General features: G+C 45.4%; 2 non-coding genes across 2 annotated transcripts; one reads left to right on the top strand and one right to left on the bottom strand.

Annotated features, from left to right (window-relative positions):
- Nucleotides 1-4,838: 4,838 nt before the first annotated feature.
- On the top strand, nt 4,839-4,978 carry LOC114810746. The gene has a single exon (XR_003758441.1). It is a non-coding gene; the product is annotated as a small nucleolar RNA SNORA7 (small nucleolar RNA).
- Nucleotides 4,979-9,568: 4,590 nt separating this feature from the next.
- Nucleotides 9,569-9,706, bottom strand: LOC114810554. The gene has a single exon (XR_003758250.1). It is a non-coding gene; the product is annotated as a small nucleolar RNA SNORA7 (small nucleolar RNA).
- Nucleotides 9,707-10,634: the final 928 nt, after the last annotated feature.

A 10,634-nucleotide genomic window follows, 5' to 3' on the forward strand; every position in this document is an offset into this window, starting at 1 on the left:
AAGGAAATGATTTTTTTTTCTGCTTTGTAAGGGAAAGTCAGAGGGCTGCACATTTGTGGTCTCCGGGAGGTGATTTTATTGGTCATTTTCAGTTTTGCGGGTTTCTTTGATTGTTCATATGGGTCATAATGAGTTTTGCTAGAGAAATAAATTTTGTTTTTATGGGGTTACTGAGCCAAGGTGTTACGCAAATACAAAATGTCAGGGTGAAACCCACGATGGGTATATCATAGCTATCTCTACCCCACACACCAGTGGGGCTTTACTCGTCAAGAATCCGGTTGGTTTGGAAGGCCAAGCCTTGAGGGAGGAATTGGAGAGGGAAAGGTGAAAGGGGGGTAGAGAATCAGACTCACAATTATCCTACAGTGATTTATAGTGTTTTGCCTATTGGAAAACATTGCAACACAAGGTTTGTCAAGGTCAATGCTTCTGTTTGAGATATCTTCATGAAAAGGGAGAAAGCTGACTAGGTTTCCGATTTTTTAAAGAGCTGGCCTCTGGCCAACCACGAGACTTTTAGGAGGTGGTTTGAAAGCTGGAAGCAAGGGCAGGGACGTGGGGACACTCCTCTGAAAAGAGCTGGTGCTCCATTAACCCCATCATGACAGAGATGATGATAATAATAGTACTCATTAAGCACTTACTCTGTGCCATGCACTTTTCTAAGGTCTGGGGTAGATACACGTTAATCAGGTTGGACATAGTCCCTGTCCCACATGGGGCTCACACTCTTAATCCCCATTTTACAGATGCAGTAACTGAGGCCCAGAGATGGGAAGTGACTTGCCCAAGCTCACATAGCAGATGTGTGGTGGAACCTGGATTACAAGCCAGGTCCTTCTGACTCCCAGGCCCATGCTTTATCCACTAAAGCACACTGCTTTTTAGATGCAAGCTCTTTGAGGCCAGGGGTCATGTCTACCATTTCTACTGTACTGTGCTTTCCCCAGTGGTTAGTAGAGTATTCTGCACACTGTAAGTGCTCAATTGTTGATCTCGTACTACTAACCCACAGCCCTGGATCACCTGCGCAGTCCGCCTCCTTCGCTCTTGTACACGAGCTGCAACGCACTGCTGGTGGAAATCTAAATATCAGGCTGACTTCATCCATTTCAAGTTTAAGATTGAACGTGGGCCTAAGAGTCAGAAGGTCATGGGTTCTAATCCCAACTGCGTCATTTGGCTGCTGTGTGACCTTGAGCAAGTCACTTCATTTCTCCGGGCCTCAGTTACCTCATCTGTATAATGGGGATCGAGACTGTGAGTCCCACATAGGACAGGGACTGTGTCCAACCCAATTTGCTTGGATATACCCCGGTGCTTAGTACAGTGCCTGGCACATAGTAAGCATTTAACAAATACCATTATTATTATTATTATTAAGTTTATCCTTACGTGCTTTAACTCTGCCCTCTTCTCTGGCTGGCAAAATTATTTCTCCACCCTTATTGACCCCCATGCCCATCACCCTGGCCCATTGTTCCAGACATTTAACTCCCTCCTCAGGCCCCCTGTTCCCCTGCCTTCCCTTGCTCCCAGTGACCTGGCCGCCTACTTTATTAAGAAAATTGACACTAACAAGTGTGAACTCTCCAAAATCTGCCTTGTCCTTCCTCAGATCCTCCCTCCTCCCTCAACTCTCCCATCCTTCCCAGGAGAATCTCCAGAGGAGATCTCCACCTCCTTTCAAAATCCATTCCCTCCCCATTCCCTGGTACCTTATCAAATCACTTTTCCTCCTTCCTTCTTACCTCCTAAGCAGTCTTCTTCAGTTGTTCATTCTCCAGTGGCTTCTTCCCTCCTGCTTTAAACATGCCCATGTCTTCCCTATCCTAAAAAAAACCCTTCCTTGATCCCACGGCTCCCTATAGTTATTGCCCCATCTCCCTCCTACCATTCCTCTCCAAACTCCTTGAGCAAATTGTCAACACCTGCTGTCTCAAATTCTTCTTCTACAATTCTCTCCTTGACCACCTTCAATCTCGCTTCCATCTCCTTCACTCCATAGAAAACACCCTCTCACAGTCACCAATGATCTCCCTCTTGCCAGATCCAACGGCTTCTACTCCATCCTAATCCTCCTCGACCTCTCAGCTGCCTTCGACACTGTGGACCACCGACTTCACCTGGAAACATTAACCAACGTTGGCTTCATTGACACTGTCCTTTCCTGGTTCTCTTCTTCTCTCTGGTCATCGATTCTCAGTCTCATTCCCGGGCTCCTCCTCTGCTTCCCAACCTCTAACTGTGGGGTGTCCCTTAAGGTTCAATTCTGGGTCCCACTCCCTTAGAGGACTCATTAACTCCCATGGCTTCAACCAACACCTCTAGGCGGACCATACCCAAATCTGCATCTCCAGCCCTTATCTCTTTCCCTCTCTGCTGTCTCGCATTTCCTCCTGCCTTTAAGACATCTCTACTTGGTTGTCCTCCTGTCATCTCAACCTTAACATGTATAAAACAGAATTCCTTCTCTTCCCACCCAAACCCTTTCCTCCTTTTGACTTTCCCACCACTGTAGACGACACCATCCTTCCTGTCTCACAACCCTGTAAATCCTGTCGGTCTCACCTTCACAACATCGCTAAAATCTGTCTTTCCTTTCCATCCAAACTGCTACTTTTTTAATGCAATCACTCACGCTGTCCTTCCTGGATTACTGCATCAGCCTCCTTACTGACCTCCCAGGCTTCTGTCGCTCTCCACCCCAGTCCATACTTTACTCTGCTGCCTGGATCATTTTACTACAAAAACGTTCAAGACATGCTTCCCCACTCCTCAAAAAACTCCAATGGTTGCTCATCCACCTCCGTATCGAACAAACCACTAGCTTCAAAGCACTCAATCACCTTGCCCCCTCCTACCTCATCTCACTACTCTCCTATTACAACCCAGCCTGCACACTCTGCTCCTCTAATAATAACCTTCTCACTGTGCCTCAATCTCGTCTATCCCACCTCCGACCCTTAGCCCATGTCCTGCCTCTGGTCTGGAACACTCTCCCTTTTCAAATCTGACAGACAATTACTTTCCCCACCTTCAAAACCACATTTAGGACACATTTCCTCCAAGGGGCCTTCCCTTACTCAGCCTCCCTTTCCTCTTCTCCCTCTCCCTTCTGTGTTGCCCTGACTTGCCTTCCTTGTTCTTCCCTGCTCCCAACCCCACATCACTTGTGTAAGTATTTTCAATTTAGTTATTTTTAATAATAATAACAATAATAGTGTTGGTATTAAGCACTTACTATGTGCAGAACACTGTTCTAAGCGCTGGGGTAGAGAAGCAGTGTGGCTCAGTGGAAAGAGCACGGGCTTTGGAGTCAGAGGTCATGAGTTCGAATCCCAGCTCTGCCACTTGCCAGCTGTGTGACTGTGGGCAAGTCACTTAACTTCTCTGTGCCTCAGTTACCTCATCTGTAAAATGGGAATTAAGACTGTGAGCCCCACGTGGGACATCCTGATTCCCCTGTGTCTACCCCAGCGCTTAGAACAGTGCTCGGCACATAGTAAGCGCTTAACAAATACCAACATTATTATAGGGTAATCAGGTTGTCCCACGTGAGGCTCACAGTTAATCTCCATTTTACAGATGAGGTAACTGAGGCCCAGAGAAATTAAGTGACTTGCCCACAGTCACACAGCTGACAAGTGGCGGAGCCGGAATTCGAACCCCTCACCTCTGACTCCCCAGCCCGGGCTCTTTCCACTGAGCCACGCTCTTTCTCTTTTATTAATGCCTGTCTTCCCCTGCCCCCAGGTTGTAAGCTCACTGTGGGAAGGAAATGTGTCAGTTTATTGTTGTATTAAACTCTCCCAAACACTTAGTACAGTGCTCTGCACACTGTAAGTGCTCAATAGAGATGATTGAATGAATGGATCAATACTCCTGATTGATCGACTGAGCTGTTCCCACCACTCTCAGGCTTCAGTCTCCGTGTCAGGACTTCTGGAGCACCTGGGCCACCGTGCAGTTTGGGGGTTGGTTGAAGGAAGGAGGTCAACGAGCACTTTCCATGGACCAGAATGCCTCCGAAGAGACTTCCGGTAGTCATCATATCCATCCTGAGGCCTTTGGCTCTGCTATTCCAAACACGTGTGAGTGTCTCCTCCAGAGAAGGGGATCCCACTAACTCCAGTGTCAGATGTTTTTCAAATGAAGATTTTCACTATGTTCTTAGCTCATCTTAGTGTGTTTATTAATACTAATAATGGTACTTGTTAGGTGCTTACTATGTTCCAGGCACTGTTCTTAATACTGAGGTAGATATAAGTTAAGCAGGGTGGACAGAGTCCCTGTCCTATTTGGGGCTCACAATCTTAATCCCCATTTTACAGATGAGGCAACTGAGACCCAGAGAAATGACGTGACTTGCCCAAGATCACATGGCAGAAAAGAGGCGGAGCCAGGATTAGAACCCAGGTCCTCTGACTCCCAGGCCCACGCTGTATCCATTAAGGCACATTGATTCTCATTACTGTATGCTTGCCCCGGCATGTTACTGGTTCTGGAAGGGCTCATAGTCCAGGGTGGATCTTTCAACACCTACTAAGGTTAGAGTCAATCTGTGCTAATGCTCTGGGACTCTCAGTGCCCTCTCCCTGAGAATAGCATGGCTTAGTGGAAAGAGCACGGGCCTGAGGATAAGAGGATCTGGGTTCTAATCTAGCTCTGCCACATATCTGCTGTGTGACCTTGGGCAGTACTAAACTTCTCTGTGCCTGTTTTCTCATGTGTAAAACGAGGACTAACTCCTACCTCCTCCTAATTAAACTGTGAGTCCCATGTTGGAAAGGGGTTATGTTCAATCTAATTAACTTGTACCTACCCCAGTGTTTGTCCTCTCAGTATCGCACCTGGAGAGTTTCCAGTATTCTACCAGTCTCAGCTATAGGAGAGAGAGAGTCAAGCAGAGGCAAACCCATTCCATTCCTAGCATGGGCAGTGGCTAGGAAATGGAAGGCAATCTGCTACAAGTCAAAACACTCCTGTGCTGGGCAGCAGCAATGTGGGAGAGAGTAGAGGATCGAGACTAAAGCTTACTTTGCGGAAAAAGGCAATTGGTAAACCACTTCCATATTGTTACCAAGAAAACTCTATGGATGCACTTCCAGAAAGATGGACATGGAGTGTTCTGGAAGAGATTTGTCCTTGGAGTCGCTATAGGTTGGAGGTGACTCGACAGCATAAGACAAGACATGAGCCCAGTGCTTAATAATAATGATAATGTTGGTATTTGTTAAGCGCTTACTATGTGCAGAGCACTGTTCTAAGCACTGGGAGAGATACCGGGTAATGAGGTTGTCCCACGTGAGGCTCACAGTTAATCCCCATTTTACAGTTGAGGTAACTGAGGCACAGAGAAGTGAAGTGACTTTTCCACAGTCACACAGCTGACAAGTGGCAGAGCCGGGATTCGAACCCATGACCTCTGACTCCCAAGCCCGTGCTCTTCCCACTGAGCCACGCTGCTTCTCTTGGCACATAGTAAATGCTTAACAATTATTATTGTCATTATCATTATTATTATCATCATCATTGTTATTATAACTTGAAATTTAGGCCAGTTGCTTCTGCTTTCAATAGCAGGGGACTAGAAATGGTCACTCTGATTAAGAATCCTTCATATATTTAAATTTGATGACTTCTCCCTCTAGTTTCTTCTTTTCCAGGTTATATAAATACTTAGTCTCTCCTCTAAAGTCTTCTTTCCTAACTGCTTAGACACATCATTATGGCTCTGAAGGCTCCCTGCTGACCACCTTCCAAGTTAACTGCATTCTTCTTTATATGGGAGTAGGAAGATGACTTCCAAGTTTTTCCAAGGTATTGTCCCCATTTTAGAGTAAGTGGGAATGAGAGCCTTTAAAGTACTAATCAGCACAAAAATGCTAGGGAATAGTATGGCAAAAGGATGATCCAGGCAGCTCCTCCTTTTGGGAGAGTAATTTGCAGTCATGACAGGAAGTATCTTCTCTCTGTAATAATAATAATAATAATATTAACAACAATACTAGTAATTGTGGTATTTGCTAAGTGCTTATGCAGCTTAGTGGAAAGAGCACGGGCTTGGGAGTCAGAGGTTGTGGGTTCTAATCCTGACTCCTCCTCTTGTCTGTGTGACCTTGGGCAAGCCACTTAACTTCTCTGGGCCTCAGTTCCCTCATCTGTAAAATGGGAATTAAGACTGTGAGCCCCATGTGGGACAACCTGCTTACCCTGTACCTAATTCAGTGCTTAGAATAGTGCTTGGCACATAGTAAATGCTTAGCAAATGCCATTATTACTATTATTATCATTATTACTAAGCACTGGGGTGGATACAAGCAAATCGGGTTGGACACAGTTCCTGACCCATGTGGGGCTCACAGTCTCAATTCCCATTTTACAGATGAGGTAACTGAGGCACAGAGAAGTGAAGCAACCTGTCCAAGGCCACACAGCAGGCAGCTGGTGGAGTTGGGATTAGAACCCAGACTCCCAGGCCCATGGTCTCTCCACTACGCCATGCTGCAGTATTGAAAGAACAGCAGCAAAGTCCAGACAACAAGCTTGGTCACCTGCATTGTGGGCTCGCGCTCTTTCCATTAGGCCATGCTGGACCAAATGGATATTTGAGATGTTCCAGACTCACTTTACATTGTGGCTCCAGCTATCAAGGTTTTTGAGGTCCCAGGCTCACCCCTTCAACTAGAGAAGAATAGTCAGAAGTTATGTCTGGCCCAGTAGTAGGAGTGATACAGACCTTTGAAGGAGCTTTGCCAGACTTTTCTGAATTCAAGGCTACTTGGGTCTTTTGAGAAAGTACTACAAGAAACTGTCCCTCCCCATGAAAAGGATTTGCTGAAACAAATCAACCTAGGACACATTGGAGGGGATAATAATAGAGAAGCAGCATGGCTCAGTGGAAAGAGTCTAGGCTTGGGAGTCAGAGGTCATGGGTTTGAATCCCGGCTCTGCCACTTGTCAGCTGTGTGACTGTGGGCAAGTCACTTCCTTCTCTGGGCCTCCGTTCCCTCATCTGTAAAATGGGGATGAAGACTGTGAGCCTCACGTGGGACAACCTCATTCCCCTGTATCTACCCCAGCGCTTAGAACAGTGCTCTGCATGTAGTTAAGTGCTTAACAAATACCAACATTATTATTATTATTATTATTATTATTAATAATAATATCATGGTTTCCTAGGCATCCATATCTGAGGGTCATGCCTTGAATCTGCAATGGACACAGTCACGTGAAAATGAAAAGATGGTGAATTCCAGAGCTGCCTTTCCACAGGTCTTACGCCAAGCAGTCAAGTTAAACCCTCTGCTTTGGGGATTCAGAGCTTCTCACCGAAGCCTAACAAATGACGCCGCAGCCATCTGTCTTTTTTGGCTGCATAGTTGAGCGATGGAATTTCAAACTGGACCAATGGGAAGTGTGAAAAGTTTTTGCCAAATGGAAAATCTGTGATTCCTTTGAGTCCTTCATCCCCACCCACTCAGTCAAGAGTCTCAGTTGAGCATTTACTGTTTGCAGAGCACTGTTCTGAGCCCTGGGGAGAGCGCATTAGAGATCGGTAGACACAATCTCTGCCCTCAAGAAACTCACACTCTACCTCACCTCTAATCATTGGACCTTCTCAAACAGCTCCCCAGGAACTTCATTCATTCAGTCATATTTATTGAGCTCTTACTGTGTGCACAGCATTGTACTAAGCATTTGGGAAAGTACAAGACAACAATAAACAGTGACATTCTGTGCCCACAACAAGCATGCAGTCTTCTGTCTCCCTTTGCATTTCTGACTTCCCCTAAACTGTTTAGCTCTCTAGAGCTGCATAACTTGAAACTGAATGTGTCTACCACTCTGTTGTACTGTCCCAAGTGCCTGGTACTGAGATCTGCACCCAGCAAGTGCTCAATAAATACAATTGATTGATAATCAAAGGGCATCAGCAGGAAGTTTCTCATTTTGCACTCTGGATCGCTTGGGAAAGTCTTTCAGTTAGGCAGTTACAAACAGAACCTGCAAAGCCTAGCTATTTTCAAATTAAGGATTTCACTCTGTTCTTAACTTACTGTATTGTATTTAAGCTTGCTACCCGGTGCCTAACAGCACTCGTTCTGGACTTACAGTCTGGTGTTGATCTTCCACACCCACTAAATAAAAAGAAAATCAACTCATTTCATCTTTGTCTTTCCTGACATCCCTCTGATAACAAAATATGGAACTTAAGAGGGAAGGGAAGGTTTAACCTGGAATTTGGCTTCTTCCTCTTCATTAGGGTAACAGATCTTTGTGACAGACTGCTTGATATTTAAAAGATAATGAGGAAAAATCGATGAACTGGCAGTAAATCTCCAGCGCTGTAAGGTAACTTTGTAGATTTATTCTTGAAAAATCTACTGGCTCACCAAAATTTTCACCATCTCACACCCAACTGCAGCTCGATTTACTCCTCTGGCTCCCTAAATCCACAGGCCAAAAAAACTGTATTTATATTTGTATTTATTGAACACTTACTATTCATTCATTCATTCAATAGTTTTTACTGAGTACTTGCTATGTGCAGAGCACTGTACTAAGTGCTTGGAATGTACAAATTGGCAACAGATAGAGACAGTCCCTGCCCATTGACGGGCTTACAGTTTAATCGGGGGAGACAGACAAAAACAATAGCAATAAATCAAGGCGATGAACATCTCATTTAAACAATAGCAATAAATAGAATAAAAAATCAAGAATCTGCTACTATGTGCAGAGCATTGTACTAAGCTCTTGCAAATGTACAGTATATCAATATAATGGACACATTCCCTGCCCACAGCGAGTTTACAGTCTAGAGGGGGAGACAGTTATTAATATAAATAAATAAATTACAGATATGTTCATAAGTACTGTGGGGCTGGAATGGGGATGAATAAAGAGAGCAAGTCAGTGTGACACAGAAGGGAGTTGAAGAAAAGGAAAGAGAGCTTTGTCAGGGAAAGCCTCTTGGAGGAATTGTGCCTCCACATCGCTCAATAAGGCTTTGAAGGGAAGGAGAGTGATTGTGCGTCGGATATGAGGAGGGAGGGTGTTCCAGGCCACAGACAGGACGAGGGTAAGAGGTTGGGACCTGAATCTCTGGGAAACCTAATAGAAAGGAGCTGAGGAAAAGAAGGGACAAAGGTAAAATGACAACAGGGAATTCCTCAGGGTTGTTCTTTTGGAGGAGAGAAGTGGAAAGGTAGAAAAGATGGAGAGACAAACGAGAATAGTGTAAGTATAGGGGAGGTGAGCTGGGGGGAGGGGTGGTGCAGGTCAAAAGAAAGAGAATTATGAGAGGGAACCACAGCAATGGTGTTGTCGTCATTGTTGACTTAAGCTCTCGAGTCGTGTCTGACCCATAGTGACGCCATGGACACATCTCTCCCAGTACACTCCACCTCCATCTGCAATTATTCTGGTAGTGTTTCCATAGAGTTTTCTTGGTAAAAATATGGAAGCAGTTTACCACTGCCTCCTTCCACACAGAAAACCTGAGTCTCTGCCCTCCACTCTCTCCCATGCCGCTGCTGCCCAGCACAGGTGAGTTTTGACTTGTAGCAGATTGCCTTCCATTTGCTAGCCACTGGCCAAGCTAGGAATGGAATGGACAGGCCTCTGCTTGACTCTCCCTCCCATAGTCGAGACTGGTAGAGTACTGTAAACTCGCCAGAAGCGATCCTGAGAGGTGACAGCATTGGTAAGAAAGGAAAATGTGGAAGGCAGAACTTAGTTCATTTTTTAGTTCTCCACTACCTGATTCTATATTGACTTTCTGCCTGATTTTTGTCCGTCCTGGGCAGGAGGGCAAATATTTGCACACTTTCCACAGCTCTTATGAGAAGCAGCGTGGCTCAGTGGCAAGAGCACGGGCTTTGGAGTAAGAGGTCATGGGTTCTAATCCCGGCTCTGCCGCTCGTCAGCTGTGTGACTGTGGGCAAGTCACTTAACTTCTCTGTGCCTCAGTTACCTCATCTGTAAAATGGAGATTAAGACTGTGAGCCTCGTGGGACAACCTGATGACCCTGTATCTCCACCAGCACTTAGAACAGTGCTCTGCACATAGTAAGCACTTAACAAATACCAGCATTATTATTATTATGTCCTTGAACTCTATTCTTTCCCCCCTACCTCTAATTTAGCTCTTACTGAGTGCAACGCACTGAGCTAAGTGCTTGGGAAATTGAAATACAATAGAGTCTGCTTCTCTCCACTCCCCAGATCCACGCTGGCTGTAAGTTCTTGAGGGCAGGGATCCTGTCTACTAACTCTATGGTACTCCCCCAAGCTCTTAGTACAGTGCTCTGCACATAGTAAGCGCTCAGTTAATACCACTAATTGAAAATGGTTCAGTGAAATGATGGAGCAACATAGAGTGGTGAGCTGTTTCTTTAGAGTTCTCCCATTTGATGGCTTGCCAAAAGAGATTTGTGACCATTTTGTCGCCTGTCTGAACCGACCCTTTCAACTTTGGAAAAGGCTCCATTTTACTGAGCTAAAATATTTGAAAAGGAGAGCTGATGGTTCCTGTTCAAAGGCGCTCAGCCCACCAGGTCCTGCTTAAAAAGGAGAGGCAAGTATATTTGCATATCAAAACCAGTATCTCACTGAATCTTCCT

This window comes from Ornithorhynchus anatinus, chromosome 3, assembly GCF_004115215.2.
Source record: "Ornithorhynchus anatinus isolate Pmale09 chromosome 3, mOrnAna1.pri.v4, whole genome shotgun sequence".
Classification (NCBI taxonomy): Eukaryota; Metazoa; Chordata; class Mammalia; order Monotremata; family Ornithorhynchidae; genus Ornithorhynchus; species Ornithorhynchus anatinus.